Source organism: Macrosteles quadrilineatus, unplaced genomic scaffold, assembly GCF_028750875.1.
Source record: "Macrosteles quadrilineatus isolate MER2022 unplaced genomic scaffold, UCM_ALF_1.0 Scaffold_1__1_contigs__length_201487025, whole genome shotgun sequence".
Classification (NCBI taxonomy): Eukaryota; Metazoa; Arthropoda; class Insecta; order Hemiptera; family Cicadellidae; genus Macrosteles; species Macrosteles quadrilineatus.
The window spans coordinates 80,816,080-80,832,389 of NW_026542594.1; the positions used below are offsets into that span (position 1 = coordinate 80,816,080).

General features: G+C 34.0%; 1 long non-coding RNA gene across 1 annotated transcript; it reads right to left on the reverse strand.

Moving 5' to 3' along the window:
* Nucleotides 1–5,436: 5,436 nt before the first annotated feature.
* Nucleotides 5,437–10,299, reverse strand: LOC128982856 (uncharacterized). The gene is made up of 3 exons (XR_008489747.1): nt 10,026–10,299; nt 7,926–8,084; nt 5,437–5,580 (listed from the first exon to the last, which is right to left on the reverse strand). It is a non-coding gene; the product is annotated as an uncharacterized LOC128982856 (long non-coding RNA).
* Between the last annotated feature and the right edge of the window lie 6,011 nt (nt 10,300–16,310).

Here is a 16,310-nt window from a genome sequence, read left to right on the forward strand (position 1 = left end):
CTCCAGACCGTTTTAAAGAGCTTGAAAAACAAATAATTTAGTATATCAAAGTGTTTTTGTACAATTATTGGTTACGGAGAAAATTCAAAAAATTGTTATTTTAAAATTCCCTTGTTATTCCTATGGAAAATATTGTAAAATGTTGTAGTTTGCTTGTTTATGAATATATTTTGATCAAACTTTGTAAATATATTTATTTTTTACTAAGTAATTATTATTATTTTACCAAAAAACCCACTTTTTTACCCTCCATGTAGCAGCAAGCCTGGGTACTGATAAAACCTAATGTTAATTAAATACATTTAACTGAAAATCAATTCAGACAAATGGAAATTCGCTTAGTCGGCAGGTTTGCTGCGGCGGGGGTATTCTTCCTTGTTCTTGTTGATTCATATACAAAATGGTTAGAAGTAGTTCCGATGAAAAGCATAACCTCACAGAAAACTATCTGTACATTAAGATACAATTTTGCTAGATTAGGCTTACCTATTACAATTGTGACAGACAATGAAACTATGTTCACATCTGAAGAATTCTAAGTATTTCTCAAGACAAATGGAATTAAACACAAACTTACAAATCCAGCCCATCCATCAACCAACGGTCAAGCCGAAAGGTATGTACAAACAGTAAAGAAGGGTTTGAAAGGGAGTCATACCTAGGTCCACCGCAGTAAATCTCCCCCGCGCTAGTTTACACAAGATCTGCGGCCGGCGGGGCATGAGACCAACAATCCCTCCCACTTGCCTCTGAGTGGCACAGTTTGGTTTGGCCGACCTAACCAAACGGTGCGGCGGACAACTGGAGACTACTTCACTCGTAATTACGCCTGCAAAATGTAGGATACTTTACCAAACCACTGCTGTATTGCGGGCTGACTAAAGAGACTGTTTTCTCCTTCACCGATACTCAGATTAATTGTACAAATTACCGTACACTTGCTTGGCTACAAAAAATAATTATTCAATTTTCATATCTATTCCACGATTATTTATTGTTAGTAAATGGTATGTTTATTTTCTTGTATCTATATCTATACTAGCAACAGAGCCTGTTGTGGTTAAATACAATAGTCAGGTTGGGTAGCAGGAAAATATTTCAGTTCTGGCAGACAGGCTACAATTTTAGGTGGTTATAGTATACAAGTTTCTAAACCTAAAACCACCCAGACCCCAATTTTTAAGGACCTCGGTCGTCCGTAATGACGTCATCAAAATGGCGGCCGTAAGAGGATGCTGGGTCCCCATGAATTGGCTATAACGACCGAATGCCTGAACCGATTTTCATGAAATTTGGCACACAAGTGCTTGAATACATTATGTCGGCCTTGGTTGAAAATGGTCAAGTTTCATCAAGTCATTTCAAAATGGCGGCCATTCAAAACTAAAAAAATATGAGGAAAATAATTGTGAATTGTTTTATACAGGGTGAGTTTTAAATGAGTTCCCCCCCTACTTTTCTTAAGATATCAACTCCGAACCACGTCAGATAATTGTAGAGTAGCGATTACTTCATTTCGACCAGTTTTTATTGTATCCGTTTTTTGTTATCAAGCTTTCTTGATCAAATATAACAATTATTTTTATTTAAAATGTCAATATTTCAAAAACCAAACATGACAATGATAAACGGATTGCGGCATTGAATTCAACATAAAAAATTAGTTCAAAATGATGGGTCACAACACCACCTTCATATTTAAAATAATTTATCACATTTCAAAATGGCGGATCCAAGATGGCGGCTGAAAAAAATACATCCGTCATAACCAAGTTAAAATAGGTCAACAATGAATGGTGGTGTCCACTTATCTTTATCTAGCACTATTTTGAGATTATGGCCTTAGTTTGTAAATGCACAATGTTATAATGGACTAAAAATAAAGTTATAAAAGGTTCTCATAACTTTAGAATGGATCAACATTTTTTTAAACGGATTGCAGCATCGTATTCAGCGTAAAGGTTTTGTTTGAAACGGTGGGTCACAACCCTATCTTTACATTTGAAAAAATAACTTTGTTTCCAAAATGGCGGATCCAAGATGGCGGCGAAAAATGTAAACCCAGTCAAAATGAAGTTCTTGCTACTCTACAATGATCTGACATGGTTCAAAGTTGATATCTTAAGAAATGTATAAAAAAGTAGGGGGGGAACTCTTTTAAAACTCTTCCTGTATAAAACAATTCACAATTATTTTCCTCATATTTTTTTTAGTTTTGAATGGCCGCCATTTTGAAATGACTTGATGAAACTTGACCATTTTCAACCCAGGCCGACATAATGTATTCAAGCACTTGTGTGCCAAATTTCATGAAAATCGGTTCAGGCTTTCGGTCGTTATAGCCAATTCATGGGGACCCAGCATCCTCTTACGGCCGCCATTTTGATGACGTCATTACGGACGACCGAGGTCCTTAAAAATTGGGGTCTGGGCGGTTTTAGGTTCAGAAACTTGTATACTATAACCACCTAAAATTGCAGCCTGTCTGCCAGAACTGAAATATTCTGCCACTATATGCAGCTATACGACCCCACTACAACGGTCTCTGGTAAAATAATGGTTTTGAAATCCATACACCACTTTTTAATACTCACTAATAACATTAGAATGAGAATCGCATCCTTAACATAAGGAACACACTTTAAACAGAAATGCAAATTGTTAACGACAACATTTAATTAAAGAAAAATCAAATAAACAACAATAAGCCGTTTAATTATTAACACAGGTTTCGTATGATTAGATTATGCATACTGGTAAACCACCTATTGTCATCTATAAAATTATTTGGGTTTTCTTTTCCGAGTCGGGTTAGCTCTTCTACTCGACCGATTTTCATAATTTTGTCCTCAAACTAAAGGTATGGACGCACCACAGATTTGCCATCAAGAATCGGCATTCAATTTTATTTACGTATATTTCGAGTTATGCACAAAATATGTCCCTGTACATTTCTTATGGGAGTTAAATTTCTTTTTTTCAAGTTCGTTTGGCTCTTCTACCCGCCCCATTTTCTTAATTTTGGTCTTAAAATAAAGCTATGCATGTAAATATTTGGGATCAAGCATCATCATTAACTAGGGTTGCTTTCAGAGAGGTGAAAGCCAGTTGAGCGGAACAAACGTGATTTGATATCTGTATAAGTAATTAAATGTAAAAAGGTCAATAGATGTACTAATGCTGGTTTTATTGATTAAAATTATAATAATTCAAATTTGTTTTTACTACATCTTGTTATTCAGATACCTCTTCCAGAAGTGCATTATGGTAGTTTTGACCATGAAAATATTACAGTAGTTGGAATCTGATATTAACATCCAAAAAGTAAAGTATAAAAAAGAGAAAGGTAATTTAACATTCAAATGCAACTGTAGCCTACAACAAAAAAACATAGGGCTACATTTTTCACCCTTACAATCGGTTAATGTATTTAAGTATAAAAAAAAACAGTACAGTAACTATAAAAAAACTAGTATTAAAGTATAACAACTGGAGGGAAAATTTGACAATTAAATTCAACCGTGCAACATAAAATGGCTGAAATGTAGGCCTAAACATAAGTAATAAGTAAACATCGCATTCAGCTGATTTAAGTGAAAACAGAATAATAATAAGAAGGGAAGACATGCCTTAAATATACAATGTAGATAATATAATTAGAAATTAGTAGCCTACTTCTGGACAAGCCTTGACAATTATCCATACCGTGGTTAAAAGTGGACTTCTATAAGCCTAGGTAATTAATTTATTTACTTATTATTATGGTTGTAACTGGACGTATGTATAGCCCGTGGCTTGGCAATCAAATAACAGTTTTTATACATGATAGGCTACCCATGTAGCACAGATGGTTGGGCCAACGTTGGTAAATTGTGGAGCCACACAGTTGGCCAACGGTAGAAATGTCACCTCTTTAAACTGTTTTCCAGCCAACCATTGTCCAACAATGGCCCAACCGTTTTATTTCACACAAAATAATAAAGATTTAGTACAAAAAGCATAATTATTAGTTGAGTAAATTGGTTTAATAGTTCATAAAAACAAATTTTGAAAAAAAGCTAGAACAAAATTTTTTGGCCCAGACGGGTCTCGAACCCGGGTCCTTCGACTTATGAGCCTACCTTACCACTGAGCTATCTGTGATTGTTGATTTAGAGAGTTTTCAAGTGGTGAAAGAGTAGCCAACAGTTGCAATGGTCGCAATACTTCAAACATTTTTGATACTACACAGTATAATATTATTCTGTTAATCTGTTAAGGCATCATAAGTAGTTATTTTTTTTTTTTTGAGTTAGAGAGGATACTGGTATTTGAATATAGATTAATTAATTACCGTTAGATTATTAATGCTATTATAATTAACTGTTATATGATTAATTACTCTTTCCCCTTAAATTGTTGCAAATAAGTTAAAGAATATTAATTTAAAAAATATTTGCATTATTATAATTATTAAAATTCATTGTTGTAGCCCCGGAACTGTAATATATAAAATATCTGGTTTTACAATACCTTTATCAGTTCCAAAAACTTTTGGAAACTTTTGGAACTGATAAAGGTATTGTAAAACCAGATATTTTATTATAATTATGTTGTGAAAACTAGACCCAGAGAATGAAAGTCGTGTAAACTCAACTATGGACCATCGTTGGTCCAACAAAAGTCCCAGTCAGCACACAGAAGTATATAATATGTATTATTTACTTTGAGCCAAAGTAAATCCAAAATAAATTATACGTATTGAATTGATATAGAATACTTCTATTTTACGTCTATACGTCCCACTTTATTTTGTAAATAATACGTATTACTAATACGTCAATTTACGTAAACCATATACAAAAATAATACGTCAATGATATATGTATATGGAATGTAAATTTTGTACAAGCTAAACTGAAGCAATAATATGTAAATTTAAGTATTATTTATGTAAATCATCTTAATTATGTACAGTAATGCAAAAAATATCTGAATCTAATTAAATTGTATTAAGAATCAATTTATCCAATTATGTTTAGCACCTAAATAAACATAATAATAAATGTTCTGTCAGTAATCAACATAAGAAAGATGGATTAGTTCTCAGCTAAAGTCAATTATTATAAAAATATTACTCATCCTAAAAACTTGAGGCACTTTTAAGGGTGACTCTTTAGGCGATAAACTATGGTCAGTACGGTAGTACTATGAAAACTGTGGTAAGTTCTAATTTATTTTTTTAAATTGTCTTCACTCATTCATGGTGTGTTAGTATTTGTTTGAATTGAATGCATAAAAATGTGTTACTTTATAGGAAACAAATTCTCATTAATCAAAAGGAAAACTAATCATTCTAGAATTATTAACATAATATCATATAATTAGTAATTAGAATTGAATTTGTACCCAACAAAACTAAAATCAGAACAGTAGGCAATAAGTACAAAGTACAGCTTTACAATAAAAATGTAATCTTAATAAATCAAGTACAGCTTTACATTTGAAAATTTAATCTTCGAGCCTGCCGGAACCATTCTTTAACCTTGGTTCCAAATGCCTTGTATGTGACATTGTCTCCGTGAGACGCTGCAACAACACCTGAAACATGATTTTACAATGTGATACCACAGAGTTTTCACTATAATTGTTATGTTATAAGCAAGTGTTAATGTGTTTGATTCAGTTTTTTCTCATAAGGTCGTTTCTACTTCGTCCTTTAACTTAGAAGAAGACTTTTTACGGGGGTTCAAAACAATTTACCCTTGATAATCCGACATGGCGGTGATGCCACTGGACACTAATTAGTTAATACTAAATACTTTACGAGTATAAACTCGGGAATGTTTTGCAGGGCCGGTTTGAGTAGTAAGCATAGTACGTGGTCGAAGCAAAGCAAAATGGCGCATCCAATGTTCAGGATTAAGGAGACCCACAAATTGACTCGTTCATCAACACTTCTCTGTCATCTACTTGGACTGGTCTGGTAGACCTTTGCATGTTTCAGACATAGCCTACATACTCTAGCTTATTCGTGTATCCAGAAATAATCATTACCAATAACAGTGCCGTAATTAGAGTACTTGCGGACCTAGGTCAAACTAACCTCAGTTATCCTACGATCACGGCGAAATCGTTAACATATCCTGTGATCATGAAACCATTGCCACCTACGATCGCCATGAAATTGGGAAAATCACCACACATTGGTAGTCAAACATTTTTGGCAAACTGACATTCTAATGGGCCTATTTAAGTAAATGTCCGATTATTGAGAGCCAACTGTAGTTACCTAGATTAATAGAGGCCAAGTAATGATTTACAAAACGTTTTTTTATGTTATGGATATCAAATACCCCCACCACAGCAACCCTGCAGACTAAGCAAATTTCCATTTACTGGGCTGGATTTCTACTTAAGTACAGTAGAGTCTCGCAAACTCGGCACTCGATAACCCGGCAGTCTGGATAACTCGGCCATCACCTGGCTCAGAAAATTAGTGATTTTTGAGTACGACATGAGTTAAACATGGGCTCAAGTTAAATCATTCCCAACTTGTACCAAGGATTTATTGTACTATATCTGATGACTTAATACTGACTTGTAATATAAATAGGCCTATAAATAAATAAGGCAGCTAAAAGGATTACAAATTGTATGGTTCTTATTTATAACCCTAGTTCCCAATAACCCGACATTTCACAAACTCGACACCCTTCCAGTCCACATTACGCTGAGTTTTGGGGACTCTACTGCATTCCCTTAAAATTGTAAGATTTATTTCCTATTTACATAGGTAACATTGATTATAATGAGTAGGCCTACTGTACTTAGGTTTGCTGCTACAAGGAAGGAAGGTATTGAAGTGTTTTTTTATTTCAATTGAAATGTTCATAAACTAGAATGAAACAAACAAAATTGTCAAATTTGACAAAAATATATTTATATAGCCTACAAGCAAACTAGCCTACAACAGTTTTTCTCCATGAGAATAACATAGAAATTATTAATTTACAATATTTTTCGATTATCTCCGTAACCGATAGGCATACAACAACGCTTCAATATACAAAATTATTTCTTTTATAAGCTATACAAAATGGTATGGAAAGAAATCGTGAAGTTTTGTGTTTTTAGAGTCAAAAATCAGAAAACCCAATTTTTACCCCATAAAACCCCCCATAAACCCTCGTTCCCATAGTCTGTTCAAATTATTTTGAATAAACGTAGGTTATACATTAGTACCAAATTTGATCAAAATCGGTTCATTTTTGCTCGAGATATCGCGCTAACGGACATATACATACATATGTATATATTTCATATATATATATGAATTTAAACGGAGGGTGTTTTTGGCCTATGGAGGACCCAAAAATGAAAAGTAAATCGGTCCCGGGTCGAGGTCTTACCATGAGACCTACAGTAATAGCTTATTCCCTATATGGAAAATTCGCTAAAAGAATTTAAACTTGTTGTTAGCTTGTTAAAATTTTCCTTTAACTTTTTTTATAACTATTTCTTCTTTTTCTTTTTGATATTTTCTGTTTTTGTAGGTTTGAATTAGGGGCCCCAAATAAAGTCTCCGGTTGGGAACATAAGAGGGTTTTAATTGAATCTAATGATGAATATAGAACGGATTCACGTTTAACATTAGCCTATTAGTTTTAGAAAAAAAAAAAACGGCATCTCATCCTTACAAATTTCTCCCACAGTCTCCCCATGATTAGATACAGATTAGATTTAAATAAATCAAATATTTCACACACCTTAAAAAAAAGAGTGTTCATAAATATTAAGTTGGGTAGCTTTTTAAAAATAGATTTAAAATTAAAACTCAAACAAAAGAGTTAATCACTGCTCCCCAGGTAAAATAACTTTTCAGGGGCTATTATTTAAATTCCATTAGATTCCAGTAACTATTAGTAGGCAACTATTATACTCACTCTCCAGTGTTTTATGAAGTTGAGGCTGTGGAGGGTCCTCTTTCCCTTCCTTCCCTCCCAACTGAAGCTAACATCTACTTCGTTTGTCCGCGATCTGATGAGGGCTCGACAGCCAGAGTCCACCACTGTTGCGCCCCCAACCCTTTGAAAGAAGTCGATCTACAAAAACAAAAAAACTTTTTAGTCATATTTAATCATTTTATACTTTCGGCTAAGTCCTTCTTAGGTGTGTTTGACTGTTATAACCATTCTATTTCCCGAAACAATAAGTAAATCCAGACCTGATTCCACAACTGGCCCCTAGGAGTGAACATAACATAACCTAGATACAGCAACAGAAGGTATGTTTTTTAAATTAGGCCTATTTGTTGCATTCACAATTAATTAAGTTTATCTTATTTACTTATGACAGATATACCTATCCATGCATAAGCTAACTTAATTCCTTGTAATAATTGTTGAATGAAATTGTGTATGCCTAAGGCCCATGTTATATGGACAGAAAAAACGCGACAGATTTTTCGCCGCGTAGACGCCAAGCCTACCGAGCAATGGACGTCACTATGTGCAAGTTATACGAACGTTTTATCTGTCGCATCGGACACTGTAAACCTGGCGTCAGCGTGGACAACGCGACCGGACCGGTAAAACTGGCGGAAAAAACGCGACAGAAATTATGCGAGTACCTACTGTTATACGGGCAGCTTTTACACAGCAGATCTGTGCTTCACCCCACCATACTTCTCCGACAGGATAGTTCCCAGGCGACTTATCGGGAGTGGAAATTCACAGTTCGGCGACCTTCGGGCTCCCTCGGAGCCTGTCGCGGCGTGTTTACTGCTCGTATAACAGCTCCCTGGCGTCGATGACACAGCGTGATTGCTGATTGTATAACAGCACTGAATTTGTGAATCAGCGTCGGCGTTTTATCTGTCGCGTTCTTGCTGTCCGTATAACATGGGCCTAAGTTAATTAGCATATAGTATAGTTACCTATTAGTCATTTGTAAATAAACAAACCGTCTAACAAAAACTGGACAAGTTCAAAAACCCTTAGCCAAAAAATTAACTTATCTCTTGATAATTTAACATAAGGAAGCATATAGGCCTAATTAGTTGCGTTAAAATCTTAGTGTAGGCCTGGGAATTACCATTACCTACTGTAAATTTAAACAACATCAAGCGTAACTTAAAACACAGAGGATACTCGTCCAGTAACAGGACGTGGATTAACTTAGGCGTCCGGCACTGACGTCACAGGGTTGTGAGGGCCCGGAACGCCATTACCACAACGATACGATGTACAACCATCGGTGTTTGTGGTGTAGTGGATAGAGTGCTAGGCTGATTAACACAAGAGGTCCCTGGTTCGAATCACATCGGTAACTTTAACTTTTTGTCAAAGATTTTGCTTTGAATGCCATTAACTGTACATCTTTTGTTAGAATTTTTGGCATTTATAATTTTATTTTATGAACATAATTTAACCTTCATTCATTATCATTTTTCATTATCAGCAAGTTTGGTTGGTTAGGTTAGGTTATGACAGTAACTGCTGGACGCCTAATCCACGTCCAGTTACCGGATGCGTATCCTCTGCGAATTTAAAAACCCTGTAACTTACTAATGTGCTAATTAATAGGCCTAACCTAAGTTAGTTAATATCGTAGGCCTACTTGATAAAATCTTGGCTGCACTTTAGTTTCTGTCCTACATTTACTCACATACGGTAACTCAAGTTACCTAGTACTTAACTGCATGTTTGGTTAAGGTTAAGTTAAGTTTAGAACAGTTTCATCAGCTGGTAGCACAAATAGGCCTACCTATTTGTGTAGTACCGTACCTAAATAGGTACTAGAAAACATGTTCTAGTATTCGTGGTTAGTAGTCCTATAATAGTAAATGTAGGACAGAAACTAAAGTGCAACCGAAATCTTGAAAGAATACACACCTACCGAAAATATCATCCAAGACCAGTAAAAATGAAGATGTAACTTAAATCTTCTTTATCCAATTGTCTGTGATGTAACTTAACTTAGCCTAGCCTAATTAAAATCCAGTATTTGTAAGTTTAGACCATAAATAAAAGCAGAACACTTACCTTTGAGGGTTGTAGAAAATTGATGATGAATTGAAAACATAAATAAGTTAGGTTGATCTAGCGAAAATCTTAAAAGTAGGCCTAGGACCAACGGTAACACCGATGGCCAATAAACTTCTTGATTCTTGAACTTAAATAAGTTACAACTGTAAAATAAACTTTTAAAACTAACTAAAAAACTGAATAATTAACAGCTAAGTTTTGGAAACAACGATTGAAATATTGATCTCGAAGAGGGCAGAGACTACACAGAATAAAAAGTAGAAGAGATAAAGTAAAGAACTCGAACTGCAGCAGAAACACAGAACTAAACAACTAAAACAAAAACAACAATGGCGGCCTCGGATGACGGCTAGTCCTAGTCGGCGTTACGGTACTGTCCGACCCATTCGATACTATCGTGCTAATACGATTTTCAATGCATATCGAAAGACCAGTAATGCTCCGTGTAGAAAGGATTTATGATTTATTTCAGTTATACCTTAGTAATAATAATATTAGTTATTAATTATTATTATTAACTTATTTAGTTTTTCTAACTTAGACTGTAGTAGTTACATAAATTTAAATTAATCATAACTGCCCAGTAAGCTATCGAATAGAAATATCGAGCCTATCAAGTTCGATGTTGATATTGACTATCGATATAATTCTAGTATCTATCAGTCTGGCTTCGATATTTTTATTCGGATCCAATAAGTCAACGCTGCAACCCCAACCCCAATCCCAAACCGGTTCGGTCTAACTACACTTCTTGGCTCGGTGAAGGAATTCTACAAGTGACCTTCGCACTTGCCACCCCTTTGTATTACAGTTCTTTGTCTAGCTGCCTGTATTGTAAATTCCTACTGTCCCTTCTTCTAAGAAAAACTTTCTCTAAAAGCAACTGTTTGGTCTGAGTGAAAATATCTCTTTCTTAAGGCTTTGAGCAAAATTTACAAATCTATCTGGTATGAATCCAGGAAAATGGTTAATGTATATTTGACGTAAATATATGTATATTTTACGTCAATATTAAAGTATATGGGATGTGAATAAGTTACATTCAGTATACATTAAATGTATCGAGAAATAGGCCAGAAAATAGGTTTAAATCAATCACATATTAATTAAGACAGTATTTCATGTTGACCTAAAACAAAAGGTAACGATATTTTCTATGTAAATATCAGCGAGTAGATTATATGTGAATTTTACATATTTCAATATACTTTACATAGTTTACCAAGATTGACCTAAAATATATGTATATAATACCTCGTGTGCTGACTGGGGTATCTTTTGTTGGTCCAGCGGAGTGAAAAACGGTTGGACAACAGTTGGCTTGATGTATGATACCCAGCAATGCATATTAATGTATTTCATTAACAATGAACCAATGTTGGTCCACAGTTGTAAATATTGGTTGGCCCAACTACGAGATATACAGTTGGACAACGGTTGGTTGGTTGTGGAAGCTCCAACCAACCATCGACCAACTGTTCCACAGTTGGCCAACGTTGGCCCAACCATCTGTGCTACATGGGTACTGTTATCAACATTTGTAATTACTGAATTGTTACCAAATTACTGTTTCACAAAATGCAGATTCCATTTTCAGCCGAGCCATTAAAATGAGGATTTGCCGAACAATGATTAATATTACAGAATAGTATTTAATGATATACAACTTTTCACATTTCATAAATTACATGTTAGTTTTGCTATGGTCAAAGGTCCAAATCCAAATGTTCTTTTCATTTAGTTTTTATGTAGTAATTTTCTAGAATCATTGACTTTATATAAAGACAATGCTAGAATACCGTAGATGGCTTGTTAATACCATAATTCAAGCATTTTTATTAACGAACGATTAACGTTTCCCCGTTTAACCAACTATTTCAAAAGATAAAAATTATATGGTGCAACACAAATAAACAACCCGATCACCTACCTATAACCTACACTTTACCTTCATAATCTAACCTTACTTCAAAACACTAATACTCATAAACCACGAATACTCATTTATTTATTTATTTATTTATTCCAACGGTTTCTCCATTAATACAATTTTTTATTTATTTATTCCAACGGTTTCTCCATTAATACAATTTTGTCAAACTATGAACTATACATAAGTAGCAAATAATAGTTAATATAGTGGTTACAAAAATCGTGCAATAATAATAAATAAGGAAGCTGGCAATAAATACATGAGTGGGATCTAAAAACTACAATGAATAACAACAAGAAGACTATGCCTAGTAATAATGGTAACAAGTAACAAGCAGTAATTACGGTAACTTTACAACAGGCAATAACAAAAACGATTAAATAAGACCAACAAAATAGACTATTGCAACAAAGATAACAAATTATAAACTGTGAAAATAATAACAAAAGACAGCAAAATATTACAGAAGTATTAACAAAAGTATAATTTGTGGAAGTGTGTGTGTATGTGCAAAAATCGTGCAATAATAATAAATAAGGAAGCTGGCAATAAATACATGAGTGGGACCTGAAAACTACAATAAATAACAACAAGAAGACTATGCCTAGTAATAATGGTAACAAGTAACAAGCAGTAATGACGGTAACTTTACAACAGGCAATAACAACAACGATTAAATAAGACCAACAAAATAGACTATGGCAACAAAGATAACAAATTATAAACTGTGAAAATAATAACAAAAGACAGTAAAATATTACAGAAGTATTAACAAAAGTATAATTTGTGGGAGCGTGTGTGTGTGTGCATGCATGACATGGGAAGAACACTGTGTCAAACACCAAACACCATGCTAAAACCATGCTCATAAACCTCGACCTACCTTCCCCACATGCCGAAATTAGATCAGTGTTCAATCTGCGTTTTATTAATAAGTGTAATAACTTACTGCACCGTCGATGTAATTCAACATAATATAACCTGTGAGGTATTATCGGATTAAATATCGATTTCGATGCGGTTCGATATATCGCTTATTAGATTCTGATTTCTAACATTGGCTGTTTCTAAATTCTAATCAGCTGGCAACACAAATAGGTTCCCAAGAAAGTAGTCACCGCGGTCCGTATCCCTCCGCTCCTTGTTTATGCTCCGCGCATTGAGAAAGTAGTTCCGTATATTTTCTCAATTTTCAGTGAATTCCGCGCCTTGAAAAAATGTTTTAACGGCATTTTATTGTTTATTAAAATCATAGGAATGGTTTAAAAACGTTTAAAAGAAGGGTCTAGAAAGTTAAGAAATACCTTATGATTCTCTTGTTTATTTTTTTTCTTGTAAACAAAAAACTGTCATATGGCTACTTTAGTCCCATAAGCCTAATGTTAAAAATTCGAAATTTTAAGTTCGTTTTAAATTGCATTAGTATTATCTAATTGAAATTTGCTTGTTTAAAAACCATCTCACGGTAATTATTTGGACGTAGTGACTACTCGCAAAAGTGAAATTTTTGTTTTTCATAGTGACCTAAATTTCACGCTGAATCTGAAAATGACGTTTTTATTTTTCGGAAAATACCGGAAATTCCCGAAAAAAGGGAAAAACGGGAAAAATTTTTTTTACTCAAAATACGTCATGTGGGTACTCAAAATACGCGGAATATTGTGTAGATTAAGAATATGCAAGAATTGTTTAGATCCGATGAAAAACACCGGAGATAGGGCGAAAAAACTGTGAATAATTGGTTAGGTTAGGCTTGGTTAGGTTTGGTTAGGTTAGGTTTGGTTAGGTTAGGTTAGGTTAGGTTAGGTTAGGTTAGGTTAGGTTAGTTTATCAATAACATAAGTATTGTAAGTAAACTAACCTAACCAAACCTAACCTAACCTAACCCGAAAATGTGCGATGTTATTTTGGATTTTTTGTCCAACTTTTGTCCGTGTTAAAATACCAGCTGATCAGCTGGTCATTATTTTATAATTATTGTTTATGTTAGATTGAGTTGGTTTGGTTTGGTTAGGTTAGGTTTGGTTAGATAAGGTTAGGTTAGTTTACAGTACTTACAATACTCATGTTATTGATAAACTGACCTAAACTAACCTAACCTAACCGAACCTAACCTAACCAAACCTAACCTAACCTAACCGAACCTAACCTAACCGAACCTAACCAAACCTAACCTAACCTAACCTAACCAAGCCTAACTTAACCGATTATTCACCGTTTTTTCGCCCTATCTCCGGTGTTTTTCATCGGATCAAAAAAATTCTTGCATATTCTTAATATACACAATATCCCGCGTATTTTGAGTACCCACATGACGTATTTTGAGTAAAAAAAATTTTTCCCGTTTTTCCCTTTTTTCGGGAATTTTCGGTATTTTCCGAAAAATAAAAACGTCATTTTCGGATTCAGCGTGAAATTTAGGTCATTATGAAAAACAAAAATTTCACTTTTGCGAGTAGTCACTACGTCCAAATAATTACCCATCTCACTATTAGTCTAAGTAATTTTGTTAAGTTTGGCTGAAATGCGTTCAGCCGTTATTGAGTGATGTTTCTCTATTATTGTTGCATTGAAGTTGATCCCAAAGAGCTACGCTCAATTAATCTAATGTATTCCTCAAAGATTTTTTTTGTACTTCAATTAAAGATGTATTTCAGCAGTTCTAATTAAATCACCCTATATGTTTTGGTCTAAAAACCTTTAGTGAAATACCAGCTTTCATTTGAGCTATTGATTATTAAGATTCCGATCTTAATAATCCTACCTAAAGACTACCAAACCACAGTTTTAATCAGTTAGTTAACATCAAGATACTGTATCGCTCAATCAGAAAAGATAAATATTTGATTATATACTGGATATGGAATTTAGTTTGAGATATTTTTACTCAATTCAAATTACGTTATTCTATTTGTTTTTACCTATAAGAACCTTCAGTGAAATACCAGCTTCCATTTTAATGATTGATTATTAAGATTGGACGTACCCAGTACCTAAAGCACACTGCTAAATCACGAACAACCCAAATTGTTAAAAAAATTGAGTTATTTATCATCAATCAGTCAATCAATTATTTAAGATGGGGAAACCACTATGTGCGTATTTTAACCCAAATATGAGTGTAGGATGAGTGGCGTGATCTTGTAGTCTTGTTCGAGACTAAGGCCGACATATTCCTTAGACACAGCTGTTAATTAATAGCCCATACAGCTAATGGCAACTAAGGGACCTACAGTTTATAGTGGAATCCGAACCACATTCTTGCCTTGGTAAACAAATTGGTCGATTTACAGTCAAACAATCTTGCTCTTGCAGCCTCAAAAGTAACTGTCGACTTTGACGGGTTTTACCTAGTAAATCTTTAAAGAATCAAACTTTCATAATTATTTGCAAATCAACACGAATTAGGCTTTACAATTACCTATTAATTAATAAAATCGGTTCTGTAGAACTGTAGATTTAATTGTACAAAGTTTAACAACAACATCTTTCATTCAGTATTTTCTCACCACTATATAAATTGGGAGATGGGAGGTTGCTTAACGTATTTGCAAATAACTTTTAAATGGTGAGTAAATCGACCAAAGTGGACGGTGGTATTCTGATAGAGAAAAAGAACTTCCTACAAATAAAATAACTATCATGTATTTCTTGAAAATACTTAATAAAGACAGCCTAAAGTTGGCTACAAATATAAACTTGGAAAAAAGGCGTTTTAAATGTATTATTGTTTATTTTAATTTTTTCACCTCAAATAAGTAATATAATCAAACTTTCATAATTATTTGCAAATCTACAAGAATTAGGCTTTCCAACGACCCATTAAGTAACAAAATCGGTCTGGTAGGAGTCTAGATTTAGCTGTACAAAGTTTAAGACAAATATATCTAATTCACTATTATCTCACCACTAAATTTTGACACACTTAGCTTATTGCCAATAAATTTTAAATGGAGTGGAAATCTACCAAAGTGAATGTGATACCTATTCTGATAGAGAATAAAATTTACTACAAATAACTACTATGCATTTCTTGAAAATACTTAACTAGGTGGCGTTCGCAGAGGCATCCACAAAATTGAGCGGAGCCATCAAGGGTTCATATTATATTGTTTTTGTCATACTGTAGTAAAAACAGTAGTTTTTAATGCACACTTACGGGTCTAAAGTAGCATTTTTAATTCTTAGCTAGTAAAAATCGTTTTTAGACTTTATGGAGTAAAAATCAGCTGTTGTCAACTCAGATAGTAAACAATTGCATGTATCAAAAATATGTATCGATTCGTGCTTCGTAATCATTTTAACATACAGTCTACAGTCTCTTCCCATAGCATTTTAGCATTGCAGAT